This window comes from Coregonus lavaretus (genome assembly GCF_964263955.1).
Source record: "Coregonus lavaretus genome assembly, chromosome: 24".
In the NCBI taxonomy this organism is placed as follows: Eukaryota; Metazoa; Chordata; class Actinopteri; order Salmoniformes; family Salmonidae; genus Coregonus; species Coregonus lavaretus.
Window position 1 is genome coordinate 21,088,607 of NC_140011.1, and position 17,842 is coordinate 21,106,448.

General features: G+C 40.1%; 1 protein-coding gene across 1 annotated transcript in view; it reads left to right on the plus strand.

Annotated features, from left to right (window-relative positions):
• The window catches only part of LOC311099682 (serine/threonine-protein kinase NIM1-like), a 30,998-nt gene that overhangs the window by 2,647 nt on the left and 10,509 nt on the right, over positions 1 to 17,842 (plus strand). Inside the window, exon 4 of the mRNA XM_084140400.1 lies at positions 2,129 to 2,195. The gene's annotated coding sequence lies outside the window, so the exon portion shown is untranslated. The remainder of the gene's footprint in view (positions 1 to 2,128; positions 2,196 to 17,842) is intronic.

Below are 17,842 nucleotides of genomic sequence, written 5' to 3' on the forward strand. Positions count from 1 at the left end.
CGAACCATCAAACAGGCAAAGAGTCAATACAGGTCTAAGATTGAATCATACTACACTGGCTCTGACGCTCGTCGGATGTGGCAGGGCTTGAAAACTATTACAGACTACAAAGGGAAGCACAGCCGCGAGCTGCCCAGTGACACAAGCCTACCAGACGAGCTAAACCACTTCTATGCTCGCTTCGAGGCAAGCAACACTGAAGCATGCATGAGAGCGCCAGCTGTTCCGGACGACTATGTGATCACGCTCTCCGTAGCCGATGTGAGTAAGACTTTTAAGCAGGTCAACATTCACAAGGCCGCAGGGCCAGACGGATTACCAGGACGTGTACTCCGAGCATGTGCTGACCAACTGGCAAGTGTCTTCAGTGACATTTTCAACATGTCCCTGACTGAGTCTGTAATACCAACATGTTTCAAGCAGACCACCATAGTCCCCGTGCCCAAGAACTCTAAGATAACCTCCCTAAATGACTACCGACCCGTAGCACTGACGTCTGTAGCCATGAAGTGCTTTGAAAGACTGGTCATGGCTCACATCAACAGCATAATCCCAGAAACCCTAGACCCACTCCAATTTGCATACCGCCCCAACAGATCCACAGATGATGCAATCTCTATCGCACTCCACACTGCCCTTTCCCACCTGGACAAGAGGAACACCTACGTGAGAATGCTATTCATTGACTACAGCTCAGCATTCAACACCATAGTGCCCTCTAAGCTCATCACTAAGCTAAGGATCCTGGGACTAAACACCTCCCTTTGCAACTGGATCCTGGACTTCCTGACGGGCCGCCCCCAGGTGGTAAGGGTAGGTAACAACACATCTGCCACACTGATCCTCAACACGGGGGCCCCTCAGGGGTGCGTGCTCAGTCCCCTCCTGTACTCTCTGTTCACCCATGACTGCATGGCCAGGCACGACTCCAACACCATCATTAAGTTTGCCGACGACACAACAGTGGTAGGCCTGATCACCGACAACGATGAGACAGCCTATAGGGAGGAGGTCAGAGATCTGGCCGTGCGGTGCCAGGACAACAACCTCTCCCTCAACGTGACCAAGACAAAGGAGATGATTGTGGACTACAGGAAAAAAAAGAGGACTGAGCACGCCCCCATTCTCATCGACGGGGCTGTAGTGGAACAGGTTGAGAGCTTCAAGTTCCTTGGTGTCCACATCACCAACGAACTATCATGGTCCAAACACACCAAGACAGTCGTGAAGAGGGCACGACAAAGCCTATTCCCCCTCAGGAGACTAAAAAGATTTGGCATGGGTCCTCAGATCCTCAAAAAATTCTACAGCTGCACCATCGAGAGCATCCTGACTGGTTGCATCACCGCCTGGTATGGCAACTGCTTGGCCTCTGACCGCAAGGCACTACAGAGGGTAGTGCGTACGGCCCAGTACATCACTGGGGCAAAGCTCCCTGCCATCCAGGACCTCTATACCAGGCGGTGTCAGAGGAAGGCCCTCAAAATTGTCAAAGACTCCAGCCACCCTAGTCATAGACTGTTCTCTCTGCTACCGCACGGCAAGCGGTACCGGAGTGCCAAGTCTAGGTCCAAAAGACTTCTCAACAGCTTCTACCCCCAAGTTATAAGACTCCTGAACAGCTAATCATGGCTACCCGGACTATTTGCACTGCCCCCCCACCCCATCCTTTTTACGCTGCTGCTTCTCTGTTAAGTATTTATGCATAGTCACTTTAACTCTACCCACATGTACATATTACCTCAACTACCTCAACTAGCCGGTGCCCCCGCACATTGACTCTGCAACGGTACCCCCCTGTATATATAGCCTCCCTACTGTCACTTTATTTTACTGTATATATAGCCTCCCTACTGTCACTTTATTTTACTTCTGCTCTTTTTTCTCAACACTTTTTTTGTTGTTTTATTCTTACTTTTTTTGTTTAAAATAAATGCACTGTTGGTTAAGGGCTGTAAGTAAGCATTTCACTGTAATGTCTGCACCTGTTGTATTCGGCGCATGTGACCAATAAAATTTGATTTGATTTGATTTGATACATGTGGTTTGATTTGATGCTCTAGGTAAAGCTATGCATGGCTGAGTTTGATGGACAGATCAATCCTAACACTGTTCCTTCTGCTGTCAGTTTGGTGCTAAACTTGCCAGAGTGCAAAGTACAACACAGAGGATCCAGCAGCAGTCCCAGGGCTCAGGTATTCTACCTCAAAACATCTTCAGAAAAAAGAGAAAGTTACATAGACATAAATATCATACCCCCCCCCCAAGAAATGATAACCTCCCCCGTTATTGTAACGGTGAGAGGTTAGCATGTCTTGGGGGTATGATATTGGTGCATCTGTAGCTTTCTCATTCATCATCATTCACGATTCATTCAGGATTATCTGTAATCATGGTAGCATCCACATTAATGTAGAAGTGTTTAGAAACATATTATACAGTGGCTTGCGAAAGTATTCACCCCTCTTGGCATTTTTCCTATTTTGTTGCCTTACAACCTGGAATTAAAATGGATTTTGGGGGGGGTTGTATCATTTGATTTACACAACATGCCTATCACTTTGAAGATGCATAATATTTTGTATTGTGAGAAAAACAAGAAATAAGACAAAAGAAAACAGAAAACTTGAGCGTGCATAACTATTCACCCCCCCCAAGTCAATACTTTGTAGAGCCACCTTTTGCAGCAATTACAGCTGCAAGTCTTTTGGGGTATGTCTCTATAAGCTTGGCACATCTAGCCACTGGGATTTTTGCCCATTCTTCAAGGCAAAACTGCTCCAGCTCCTTCAAGTTGGATGGGTTCCGCTGGTGTACAGCAATCTTTAAGTCATACCACAGATTCTCAATTGGATTGAGGTCTGGGCTTTGACTAGGCCATTCCCCTTAAACCACGTGAGTGTTGCTTTAGCAGTATGCTTAGGGTCATTGTCCTGCTAAATCAAATAAAATCAAAACAAATGTTATTTGTCACATACACGTGTTTAGCAGATGTTATAGCGGGTGTAGCGAAATGCTAATGCTTCTAGCTCCGACAGTGCAGTAATATCTAACAATTACACAACATATACCCAATACACACAAAAAAGTAAGGAATGGGATTTAAGAATATATACATATATATGGACAAGCAATGACAGAGCGGCATGGATTAATATTATAGAATAGAATGCAGTATATACATATGAGATGAGTAGTGCAAGATATGTAAACATTATTAAGGTGACCAGTGTTCCATTTCTTAAAGTGGCCAGTGATTTCAATAGGCAGCAGCAGCCTCTAATGTGATAGTGATGGCTATTTAACAGTCTGATGGCCTTGAGATAGAGGCTGTTTTTCATTCTCTTGGTCCCAGCTTTGATGCACCTGTACTGACCTCGCCTTCTGGATGATAACGGGGTGAACAGGCAGTGGCTCGGGTGGTTGATATCCTTGATGATCTTTTTGGCCTTCCTGTGACATCGGGTGCTGTATGTGTCTTGGAGGGCGGGTAGTTTGCCCCCGGTAATGCATTCGGCAGACCGCACCACCCTCTGGAGAGCCCTGCGGTTGTGGGCGGTGCAGTTGCCGTACCAGGCGGTGATACAGCCCGACAGGGATCTCTCAATTGTGCATCTGTAAAAGTTTGTGAGGGTTTTAGGTGATAAGCCAAATTTCTTTAGCCTCCTGATGATGAAGAGGCTCTGTTGCGCCTTCTTCACCACACTGTCTGCGTGTGTGGACCATTTCAGTTTGTCGGTGATGTGTACGCCAAGGAACTTGAAGCTTTCCACCTTCTCCACTGCGGTCCCGTCGATGTGGATAGGGGGGTGCACCCTCTGCTGTTTCCTGAAGTCCACGATCATCTCCTTTGTTTTGTTGGTGTTGAGTGAGAGGTTATTTTCCTGGCACCACACTCCCAGAGCCCTCACCTGCTAGAAGGTGAACCTCCGTCCCAGTCTCAAATCTCTGGAAGACTGAAACAGGTTTCCCTCAAGAATTTCCCTGTATTTATCGCCAACCATCATTCCTTCAATTCTGACCAGTTTCCCAGTCCCTGCCGATGTAAAACATCCCCACAGCATGATGCTGCCACCACCATGCTTCACAGGTGTTGGGTTTGCGCCAGACATAGCGTTTTCCTTTGATGGCCAAAAAGCTCAATTTTAGTCTCATCTGAGTACCTTCTTCCATATGTTTGGGGAGTCTCCCATATGCCTTTTGGCGAACACCAAACGTGTTTGCTTATTTTTTTTCTTTAAGCAATGGCTTTTTTCTGGCCACTCTTCCATAAAGCCCAGCTCTGTGGAGTGTACGGCTTAAAGTGGTCCTATGGACAGATACTCCAATCTCCACTGTGGAGCTTTGCAGCCCCATCAGGGTTATCTTTGGTCTCTTTGTTGCCTCTCTGATTAATGCCCTCCTTGCCTGGTCTGTGAGATTTGGTGGGCGGCCCTCTCTTGGCAGGTTTGTTGTGGTGCCATATTCTTTCCATTTTTTAATAATGGATTTAATGGTGCTCCGTGGAATGTTCAAAGTTTCTGATATTTTTTAAAGAATCTAACCCTGAACTGTACTTCTCCACAACTTTGTCCCTGACCTGTTTGGAGAGCTCCTTGGTCTTCATGGTGCCACTTGCTTGGTGGTGCCCCTTGCTTAGTGGTGTTGCAGACTCTGGGGCCTTTCAGAACAGGTGGATATATATTGAGATCATGTGACAGATCATGTGACACTTAGATTGCACACAGGTGGATTTTAACTAATTATGTGACTTCTGAAGGTAATTGGTTGCACCAGATCTTATTTAGGGGCTTCATAGCAAAGGGGGGAATATATATGCACGCACCACTTTTCCGTTATTTATTTTTTGAATATTTTGAAACAAGTTATTTTTTTCATTTCACTTCACCAATTTGGACTATTTTGTGTATGTCCGTTACATGAAATCCAAATAAAAATCCATTTAAATTACAGGTTGTAATGCAGCAAAATAGGAATAACGCCAAGGGGGATGAATACTTTTGCAAGGCCACTGTATTCTTATTTACAATAAAAGTGACTTCAAAATGACACTACATTATTTACCATTCATTTCCATTGGGCACAAAATAATCTGAAACACAACCAAAACAAACAGCAAATGCATCCCAAAAAATTGGGTCACAAGCTTGATGTAGTCATTGTGTGCTAGGAATATGGGACCAAATACTTCACTCTTTAGTACTTTAATACACATATAAGTGAATTTGTCCCAATACTTTTGGTCCCTTAAAATGGAGGGGCTATGTACAAAAAGTGCTGTAATTCCTAAACGGTTCACTAGAAATGAAAATATACTGAAATTAAAACTGACAGTCTGCACTTTAACCTCAGTCATTGTATCATTTCAAATCCAAAACAACAAAACATGTGTCACTGTCCCAATATTTTTGGAGCTCTCCGTAGCTTTAACTGTAGTACGCACAAATGGAAGAGGTGTCTGTAGAATATGCAAGAGTGAAATTAATCTACAGTAGTGCCTTTGTATGCTTCTGGTATAGTGTTCCTGGTGTTTGCTGACTGCAGTCATGTTGGTTTGTGAAAATGTTAAGACATTTTCATGACAACAGTTATATGAGCGATACTTTTTGACTCACTTTGTCTTCTAGCTATGTTTGAAAGAGCATTTGTTATTTGAGTTTAATTTCACAGAGAATGAGGGTTAAGAGTATCACAACAATTCTCATGAATTCATGCATTTATTGTAGAACAAGTAATCATTGAATCAAATAATGGTCCTTTCCTGCAGAAGAGTGTTGTCATTGCTAGAGTCTGCTGTCTACACTGCCAACCCTATGCCCCTTCTGGTGACGTATCAGGAACCGGCATGTGTGTTTTAACACGGGTCCTCTACACAGGTAAACAAAGCCTGTCTATTCAAGCCCTTAATCCAATACTTAGACGTCTGTCTGCCCCACGCACCAGTCATCCCCAGAGAGAAAAAAGGAAGTTAACTGTTCCTTTATGTAAGATACCAGGAAAGCTTCCCCATTCAAGGAATTAAGACGCTGTTCCCCCCAGGCCAAGGCAATATGTCAATTAATGCGTATTGATTGACCTCATTAATTTGATCACAAACAGTAGTTACTCGTCTCCCTCATAGAGAGTTGAATAACATGTAGGGCACCTTAGGTAGCAGGTACCTGTATGTAGGGGTTAAATTGAGATGGTGTAAGTAGTAGAATTGTCATGAACCCTGTTGCTTTTATGTAAAATAAATGGTTAAAAACATTAACATCAAGCATGTTATCTTCCAACGTAAAGTAATGGAGCTTCACACAGGAAGGTGTGAAGGTGCTCCTCTACAAAAAATTGCTTTAGCACATAAAACGTATACCAGCAGATACAGTATAGATGTCACTTAACTACTTATCACTAGACTGCGAACAGCTGTTATGAGTCCCATTTTATTTCTCTCACGCACAGTGGCAAGTTCAGTACACCTGGAAATGAGGTGCTGCAGCTGAGCAACTTGTTCTTGTTGTTAGATTTACTGTAATCTCTTTATCTGTGCTGTGTCTATGAAGGGAGTAGGCCGAGCTAATCTCTCTCTCTGGGAACATTGAGTAACAGTGTTACATAACGTCTGATCCTCACCATCGCTCACTGCAATCAAGAGGTCAACCTTGTGTAGCACCGAAGGAAGCCCTTTGGTTGCATAGCACAGGTGTTCTCTACAGTCAAGGCCAAAGCGTCCAAAAATGCACATTCCTTCACCTTCCTAAAACCCTATGCAGTGCACATACAGTGAAAAAGTATTTGCCCCCTTTCTAATTTTCTCTACTTTTTCAAATTTTTTATACTGAATGTTATCAGATCTTCATCCAAAACCTAATATTAGATAAAGGGAACCTGAGTGAACAAATAACACAACAATTACATACTTATTTAATTTATTTCATAAACAAAGTTATGCAACACCCAATGCCCGTGTGAAAAGTAATTTACCCATTACACTCAATAACTGGTGCCACCTTTAGCTGCAATGACTCCAACCAAACGCTTCCTGAAGTTGTTGATCAGTCTCTCATGTCACTGTGGAGGTATTTTGGCCCACTCTTCCATGCAGAACTGCTTTAACTCAGCGACATTTGTGGGTTTTCAAGCATAAACTGCTCGTTTCAAGTCCTGCCACAACCTCTCAATTGGAATTAGGTATGGACTTTGACTAGGCCATTTCAAATCTTCAAATGTTTTAAATCTTTGCTGTTTTTATGTAGACTTGATTGTGTGTTTTGGATCATTGTCTTGCTTCATGTCTCAGCTGCACTTCAGATTCAGCTCACAGACTGATGGCCTGATATTCTCCTGTAGAATTATCTGTGACAGAGCAGAATTCATGGTTCCTTCTATTAAGGCAAGTCGTCCAGGTCCTGAGGCAGCAAAGCATCCCCAAACCAGGCATAATGGGACCCATGTCGTCCAAAAGGTTATACTTTTGAATCATCTGTCCATAGAACATTCTTCCAGGAGTCTTGATGATCATCCAGGTGCTTCCAGCTGCTTTTTGGCAAACTTGAGTCAACTTTTTGGAATAGATGGGTCCCATTGTGTCTGGTTAAAAAGCATCAAATTTGAAGTTTTGGAATGGTCTAGTCAAAGTCCAGACCTAATCCAAATTGAGATGTTGTGGCAGGACTTGAAACGAGCAGTTCAATCTTGAAAACCCACAAATGTCGCTGAGTTAAAGCAGTTCTACATGCAAGAGTGGGCCAACATTCCTCCACAGCGACGTGAGAGACTGATCAACAACTTCAGGAAGCGTTTGGTTGCAGTCATTGCAGCTGAAGGTGTCAAACCAGTTATTGAGTGTAAGGGGGCAATTCTTTTTTCACACAGGGGAATTGGGTGTATATAATAAGTATCCATTTTTGTTGTTATTTGTAAACTCAGGTTCCCTTTATCTAATATTAAGGTTTGGTTGAAGATCTGACAACATTCAGTATCAAAAATATAGAAAATCAGAAAGTGGGCAAATACTTTTTCACGGCACAGTATATACTGTACATGTTATGATCCCATCTACCATTATTCTACATGCTCTGTAGCCTTTCACATTAGCAACTTGAGGAGATTGGGATACACCTAAATAGAGCTTGGGGATTAGAGTGCGTGACACCACCTTGATCCCTTATCTGCGGGGGGAGGGGAGAGAAGGAGACACCGTCAGAGACGGGTGAGGAGAGCACTAGGCTGATGCTCTCCAGGACCATTACCAGGCATACAGATCAGAGCTGGGGAGACCTGGGAGAACAGCTATAGACATATTCTGAGACAGTCAGTGGAAATCTGAGCCTAGAAGCTAAATGGAGTTGGATATTTGCATTTCAGAGTTTAACAGACATTGAGGAGTATTGGGGATCTCCCGCTTGTTCCATAGAAAGGATTTGATGGATTTTACCATGACTTCTGAAGCTGCTGTGTGGGTATCCAAAGGCACTGAGAGTCATGAAAATGTCTGATATGGGATAAAAGCAGAGCAACAGCTTTCAAACTTGAAGGTGAGATATGCAAAAAGATGTTCTCTCTTCTCAAGCTGATATTATCGTATAAACCATTGTAAAACGCTGGCTTAAACTTTCTTTGTAATACATCAAATGTTGATGCATTGTAAAACTATTATAGTATTATATAATAGTAGGGGAGAGTGGAGTAAGTTGCGCTGAAGCAGTAAGTTTAGCCACCCTTGTTTTTAGAAATCATACACCAAATTAATAATTTCACCAAATATTTAGGAAGAGGTCATCATTTCATGGAGTCTGTGATGGAAGAAACCACATGGAAAAAGTGGTAAGCAAGTTAGGTCCAAAAACAGATTTATTGTGTTAGAGGTTTCATGATGCTTCTATCTAAACAAAAGTAGATCATTTAAAAATAGTTATATACATCAGTTGGGGTCTCTATAAGCTTAAATACGAGGTCCTCAACCTAGCATGAAAGTGCATCCTTGTAGCTGTGGGGGCTACTATAGTCCAAATGTTTGACTTGGGGTAAGTTGAGCCAATGGCCATGGGGTAAGTTATACCAATGGTTGAGCCAATGGCAAGTTGAGCAAATTGAAGAGTTTTCTTCCCAGGTGTAATGCAAGGCATTATCGCTGGGATATGATGTAACAACAGGGCTAGGGTTGCAAAGTTACCAGTAATTTACCAATGTTACCAGAATCTTCAGTAATTTGGGTAGTTAACAGAATATCTATGGCGATCTATCGTAACTTTGGTAATTTATACTTTAAAAAATGTTTATTCATATATAATATACAGTTGTTATATCTGTGTCCATATTGTCCCTGAGTTTTTAGTAGATAGACCATATGGTTCAAGAGCAAATAGACTAATTAATGAAAAAAGCCTCTAATCAACAATGGCATTATTTTCAATTACCTCTGCAACTCATCCAACTATTGACTTTGTCCACAAGTGCCACCAGTTTGACGGCAAAACATTGACAACAAATACATACAGTGGGGGAAAAAAGTATTTAGTCAGCCACCAATTGTGCAAGTTCTCCCACTTAAAAAGATGAGAGAGGCCTGTAATTTTCATCATTGGTACACGTCAACTATGACAGACAAAATGAGAAAAGAAAATCCAGAAAATCACATTGTAGGATTTTTTATGAATTTATTTGCAAATTATGGTGGAAAATAAGTATTTGGTCAATAACAAAAGTTTCTCAATACTTTGTTATATACCCTTTTTTTTTTTTTTTTTTTTTTTTTTTGGGGGGGGGGTGGATCAGCTTAATATTGCAGATAGATTGTATCTTCTATCAATGTAATTGTCTGCATCACTTCCAATCCCCCATGTTTTTTATTTTATTTTTATTTTTTATATATATATTCCCCTTTATTACTTTTCAACCCCACCATCCTTTCCCTACTTGGAGTAAATTAGTGAACAACAACGCCCAGGCCTCTACTTCCGGTCTATACTTACTATCTACACCTTATGGACAGAGTTAATTTTACAATAATTCTATATATATATATATATATATATATATATATATATATACATACATATATACATTTTTTTTATTTTTATTTTATTTTTTATTTTTTTGCTCCTGAACTACTTCTACTCTCAACCTCTCCGATCATTTTCATGATGTCCATCCGGTTTGCTTCTAAATGCCATATCTTTCTAACTGTGCTCTTTCCCAAAAGCTCCCAACATACAACCTATATACTTATTATGGACACTGTATGCTTACATTATTAGCTATCTTTGTTATTATTTGTTGTTATTTGTTATTAGTCCCATCCTTCAACTCTATTCAATACCTCCCATCTATCTCTCAACACCATCCATATAGGATTTCTATTTGCCATATATATTTCAACCGTACTGTGATGTTTTACAAAAGTTCTGAACCTTTCTATTCTCATTGCTTCTACAGATTGTGAATTAAAAATAAACATTTTTGCTAAAAGTATTATTATATTATTGATTGATTGACTATGACTTTTCAGATCACCCAGTAATGCTATCTGCAAGGTTAATTCCAGGTAAATATTGCAATCCTTTAGCCATTCCTGGACCTGTGTCCAAAAACAAGCTACAAATGGACAGAACCAAAACAAATGATCTAATGATTCTATCTCTTCACAGCAAAATCTGCAGAGCTGGGAAGATTGTATCCCCCATATAAATAACATTCTATTGGTAGCAAGAATTTTATATAATAATTTAAATTGAAAGATTCTAATTTTTGAATCCGGTGTCGTTTTGCGTGTCAGTTCATAAACACTATGCCATGGGATCGGTACGTCAAAGATCTCTTCCCAACTATTTTGCAATCTATATGGGACGGCTGTCAATCCTTTGGTCCTTAATTGAAACTGATATACTTTTTTATTTATCACAGTTTTCCTTAACCAATTATGTTCTTTAATGCAAGGCCGACAGACAAGTTCCTTACTTTCTCCCCCTTCAACTATCCTCTTCCACTTTTGCGGTAAGGCTGCAATTATTTGGTTGTAATTTTGGGTAGAGCAGACATTTCCATATGTTTTTGTTAGCTGCATGTGCGACATAACTCCACCAGTCCTACCGATGATATCATTTACGAAGATTATACCTTTTTTAAACATTCTGTCAAAAAATAAAGGTTTTTTGTCAATTAGTATATTTAAGTATAACTTTTGGATGACTGAAGATTTTAGTGATAGGTCTAATGCTTTAATATTTAATAATTTCTGTCCTCCGAATTCACATTCATTATATAAATATGCTCTTTTAATTTTGTCTGGCTTGCCGTTCCAAATAAAATTGAATCTTTTTTTCTCATATAATTTAAAAAACTGTTTGCTAGGCGTAGGCAAGACCATAAGCAAATAGGTAAACTGGGATAATACTAAAGAGTTAATCAGGGTGATTTTTCCACAAATTGACAGGTATCTTCCTTTCCATGGTAGTAAGATCTTATCTATTTTTGCTAACTTTCTATTAAAATTTATTGAAGTGAGATCATTTATTTCCTTTGGGATATGTATTCCGAGTATATCCACATCACCATCAGACCATTTTATTGGTAAACTACATGGTAATGTAAAAATTGTATTTTTTAGTGATCCAATACGTAATATAGTACATTTGTCATAATTTGGTTTTAATCCAGAGAGGTTAGAAAATGTATCTAGATCCTCTATGAGGCTGTGGAGGGATTCTAGTTGTGGATCTAAAAGACAACATGAATCATCTGCGTACAATGACACCTTTGTTTTTAAGCCCTGTATTTCTAATCCTCAGATATTATTATTGGATCTGATTTTAATAGCTAACATCTCGATGGCCACAATAAATAGATATGCCGATAGTGGACAACCTTGTTTCACTCCTCTTGACAGTTTAAAACTTTCTGAGAAATAGCCATTATTTACTATTTTACACCTAGGGTTACTATACATGATTTTGACCCATTTTATAAGAGATTCTCTAAAATTGAAATGCTCCAGGCATTTATATATAAATTCCAGTCGAACTTTATCAAATGCCTTTTCGAAGTCTGCTATGAATAGCAGGCCTGGTTTCCCATATTTTCCATAGTGTTCTATTGTTTCCAATACTTGCCTTATATTATCTCCAATGTATCTTCCATGTAAAAAACCTGTCTGATTAGAATGAATAATATCCGACAATACCTTTTTAATTCTATGCGCTATACATTTTGCTAGGATTTTTGCATCACAACACTGAAGTGTAAGGGGCCTCCAATTTTGTAAATGGACTGGATCTTTATATTTTCCACTTGTATCCTGTTTCAGTAATAATGAGATCAGACCTTCTTCTTGAGTGTCAGATAATCTACCATTTACATAGGAGTGGTTAAAACATGCTAATAACGGTCCTCTTAGTATATCAAAAAAGGTTTGGTATACCTCGATTGGTATGCCATCCAACCCTGGAGTTTTCCCGGACTTAAAGTCTTTAATTGCATCCAGAAGTTCCTCCTCTGTAATTTCACCTTCACATGAGTCTTTCTGTGTGGCTGTTAATTTGACATTATCAATAGAAAAAAAATCTCTACAATTAGCTTCAGTTAGAGGAGATGGAGGCGACTGAAAAGAAAACATATGCTTAAAATACTTTATTTCTTCCTTCAAAATATCATTAGGTGAATTATGGGTGACTCCGTCAATTGTAACCAGTTTCATTAAGTTATTTTTGGTAGCATTCCTATGTTGAAGATTAAAAAAGAATTTTGTGCATTTTTCCCCATATTCCATCCAGTTTGCTTTATTTTTATAATATATTACACTTGATCTTTCTTGAATAAGTTTTTCAATTTCTTTTTGTTTTTCCTCTAATTTATTCTGAGCCTCTATGTTACAGTTTTTATTGCCATCTATCTGTTCTGTTAGACTTTCTATTTCCTTTCTTAGTATAAACTCTTTTGACCTAAATTGCTTTTGTTTTCGAGATGAGTACTGAATTGCATGGCCTCTAAAGGCACATTTAAAGGTGTCCCATACAATAAGGGGATTCGCTGTACCTACAGTGGGGGAAAAAAGTATTTAGTCAGCCACCAATTGTGCAAGTTCTCCCACTTAAAAAGATTAGAGAGGCCTGTAATTTTCATCATAGGTACACGTCAACTATGACAGACAAAATGAGAAAAAAAATTCCAGAAAATCACATTGTAGGATTTTTAATGAATTTATTGGCATATGATGGTGGAAAATAAGTATTTGGTCAATAACAAAAGTTTCTCAATACTTTGTTATATACCCTTTGTTGACAATGACACAGGTCAAACGTTTTCTGTAAGTCTTCACAAGGTTTTCACACACTGTTGCTGGTATTTTGGCCCATTCCTCCATGCAGATCTCCTCTAGAGCAGTGATGTTTTGGGGCTGTCGCTGGGCAACACAGACTTTCAACTCCCTCCAAAGATTTTCTATGGGGTTGAGATCTGGAGACTGGCTAGGCCACTCCAGGACCGTGAAATGCTTCTTACGAAGCCACTCCTTCGTTGCCCGGGCGGTGTGTTTGGGATCATTGTCATGCTGAAAGACCCAGCCACGTTTCATCTTCAATGCCCTTGCTGATGGAAGGAGGGTTTTACTCAAAATCTCACGATACATGGCCCCATTCATTCTTTCCTTTACACGGATCAGTCGTCCTGGTCCCTTTGCAGAAAAACAGCCCCAAAGCATGATGTTTCCAACCCCATGCTTCACAGTAGGTATGGTGTTCTTTGGATGCAACTCAGCATTCTTTGTCCTCCAAACATGACGAGTTGAGTTTTTACCAAAAAGTTATATTTTGGTTTCATCTGACCATATGACATTCTCCCAATCCTCTTCTGGATCATCCAAATGCACTTCAGACGGGCCTGGACATGTACTGGCTTAAGCAGGGGGACACGTCTCGCACTGCAGGATTTGAGTCCCTGGCGGCGTAGTGTGTTACTGATGGTTGGCTTTGTTACTTTGGTCCCAGCTCTCTGCAGGTCATTCACTAGGTCCCCCCGTGTGGTTCTGGGATTTTTGCTCACCGTTCTTGTGATCATTTTGACCCCATGGGGTGAGATCTTGCGTGGAGCCCCAGATCGAGGGAGATTATCAGGGGTCTTGTATGTCTTCCATTTCCTAATAATTGCTCCCACAGTTGATTTCTTCAAACCAAGCTGCTTACCTATTGCAGATTCAGTCTTCCCAGCCTGGTGCAGGTCTACAATTGTGTTTTTGGTGTCCTTTGACAGCTCTTTGGTCTTGGCCATTGTGAAGTTTGGAGTGTGACTGTTTGAGGTTGTGGACAGGTGTATTTTATACTGATAACAAGTTCAAACAGGTGCCATTAATACAGGTAACGAGTGGAGGACAGAGGAGCCTCTTAAAGAAGAAGTTACAGGTCTGTGAGAGCCAGAAATCTTGCTTGTTTGTAGGTGACCAAATACTTATTTTCCACCATAATTTGCAAATAAATTCATTAAAAATCCTACAATGGGATTTTCTGGATTTTTTTTCCTCAATTTGTCTGTCATAGTTGACGTGTACCTATGATGAAAATTACAGGCCTCTCTCATCTTTTTAAGTGGGAGAACTTGCACAATTGGTGGCTGACTAAATACTTTTTTTCCCCACTGTATGTTATGTTGGAAAAAGTCAGTTATAAATTCCTTTGTTCTAATTATAAATAAATTATCATCTAATAGGCTTTGATTAAATTTCCAATATCCTCGCCCACGTGGAAATTCAGTCAGAGTAATGTATATGCCTATTATATGATGGTCCGACCGCATTCTGTCCCCTATCAACACTTTTTTTTACTTTTGGTGCCAACGAGAATGAGATAAGAAAGAAGTCAAGACGACTAGCTTGATTCAGTCTCCGCCATGTATATCTCACTAAATCAGCATATTTAAGCCTCCATATATCTACTAGTTCTAATGTATCCATGACATTCACAATTTCCTTAAGAGCATGTGGGTGATTGTTTGTGGTGTGATTTCCTTTTCGGTCCATTGAGCTATTTAAAACAGTATTATAATCCCCCACCATAATAATATTGTATTGAGTTGCTTGCAGACTTGATAATTTATTATATATATTGTCAAAGAATTGTGGATCATCATTATTTGGTCCGTAAAGGTTAATGAGACATATCTGTTTATGGTCCAATACCATATTTAAAATAATCCATCTACCTTGCGTATCTATTTGGACAATTTGCACATTCGGATCGAAATTACTATTAATTAATATCATCACCCCTTTTGAATTTCTTTGCCCATGGGAGAAGTTCCCCCCCCCCCCATTCTTTTTTCCACGCTACTTCATCTCGAATTGTTGAATGAGTTTCCTGTATACAATAGATATTATATTCCTTCTCTTTGAGCCATGTAAATATTGTTCTTCTTTTGTTATTATCAGCTAAGCCATTACAATTATAACTGGCTATACTTATTTCACCATACACCATAATGAGATACAAGTTTCAAGTCTATTTATCATTATATATGTTTGTAAATTTACCAATAAAAAATAGCGTAATGATTGAGTGTCCATATAGCTGTACCGTGATATTTGCATTGCTACGGAGTAACCCTTCAATTGTTCTCCACTAATTCCCCCGCTAAAGCCCCTCCCCATCCCAAGTTGAGCCGTCATCCCAGTGATCAGCATCCCACCCACGTCCATCCGTATCCCTAAGGCCCCGAGAGGCCAGGACCCATCCATCGAAAACAGCACACAGTGCCTCCCACAAAACAGAAGCAGGTTAACCGCCAAAAGCATTTCCAATGCTTTCACCTCTATATATATATCTATATAACTATTATTATTTTTTAAATTATGCATATCCTATTTTCCATCATTATCAATTAATATGCGTAATAATGTCGGCAGTTCACGCATAGGATTCTAACATATAACCAGGATTGCCGTTGTATTACATTTAATTCCTTGACAAGCAATTATTATCCTAGCAAATAATTCCTGCGGTCCATCCCATACCCCCCCCCCCCCCCAACATCCCCACCCCCCCCACAACAGATGCCAGACAAGCACACACGCACATACTCACATACTCCAACACACTCAACCCCCCTCCTCCACAATCCACCATAAAATCCGATACTCAACGGCTGTTATATCCCAGAGCCCAACTCGAGAAATAACTTGATCTACGAGTGCACATACAGTTAAAGCAGATTGAGAAAGCATGCAGATTGAGCAGAAATTGATAACAATGTGAGATTTGATTAATCTACTTAATCTATGTCAAGTCCTAGGTGATGGAGATCAGATCCACCCTCTTCACCTGAGACACAAACACTCTGATCCCCTGTTGTAACCATTTTCCCAAGCATCTCCATGCGGTCAGACCTTTGATTATTTTGTGCCACCTGGGCCACAATGATAAACCCCCTCTCTGATTGTCCGAGTGTGACCCCCTCCCCATTAATACAGGTAACGAGTTGAGGACAGAGGAGCCTCTTAAAGAAGAAGTTACAGGTCTGTGAGAGACAGAAATCTTGCTTGTTTGTAGGTGACCAAATACTTATTTTCCACCATAATTTGCAAATAAATTCATTAAAAATCCTACAATGTGATTTTCTGGAAAAAAATTCTCAATTTGTCTGTCATAGTTGACGTGTACCTATGATGAAAATTACAGGCCTCTCTCATCTTTTTAAGTGGGAGAACTTGCACAATTGGTGGCTGACTAAATACTTTTTTCCCCCACTGTATTGACATAGTAAAATCAATAAAAGTGTGCATTTTTTTAAATAAAGGATATTACATTCTGAAACTCTCACATTAGACACCAATGGTATTCACTAAGTTGATGGTTTATATTTAGGATAATGTTTTACAGCTTTGTCATTCTATTTTAAAATAATTGCATTTAATTATCTCATATACACTGAACAAACAAATAAACATAACAGTTAAAGTCTTGGTCCCATGTTTCATGAGCTGAAATAAAAGAGCCCAGAAATGTTCCATATGCACAAAAAGCTTATTTCTTTCAAATTTGGTGCACAAATTTGTTTACATCCCTTTTAGTGAGCATTTCTCCTTTGACAAGATAATCCATACACCTGACAGGTGTGGCATATCAAGAAGATGATTAAACAGCATGATTATTACACAGGTGCACCTTGTGCTGGGGACAATAAAAGGCCACTCTAAAATGCGCAGTTTTGTCACACACCACAATGCCACAGATGTCTCAAGTTTGGAGGGAGCGTGCAATTGGCATGCTGTCTGCAGGGATGTCTACCAGAGCTGTTGCAAGAGAATTGAATGTTCATTTCTCTACCATAAGCTGCTTCCAATGTCGTTTTAGAGAATTTGGCAGTACGTCCAACCGGCCTCACAAGCACAGACCATGTCTAACCACGCCAGCCCAGGACCTCCACATCAATCAATCAATCAAATGTATTTATAAAGCCCTTTTTACATCAGCAGATGTCACGAAGTGCTATACAGAAACCCAGCCTAAAACCCCAAACAGCAAGCAATGCAGATGTAGAAGCATGGTGGCTAGGAAAAACTCCCTAGAAAAGGAGAAACCTAGGAAGAAACCTAGAGAGGAACCAGGCTCTGAGGGGTGGCCAGTCCCCTTCTGGCTGTGCCGGGTGGAGATTATAACAATACCATTGGCCACCCCTCAGAGCCTGAGGCCAGATTTTTCTCTAAGATGTTCAAAGATGACCAGCAAGGTCAAATAATAATCACAGTGGTTGTAGAGGTTGCAACAGGTCAGTACATCAGGAGTAAATGTCACTTGGCTTTTCATAGCCGGGCATTTAGAGGTTGAAATAGCAGGTGCGGTAGAGAGAAAGAGTTGAAAACAGCAGGTCTGGGACA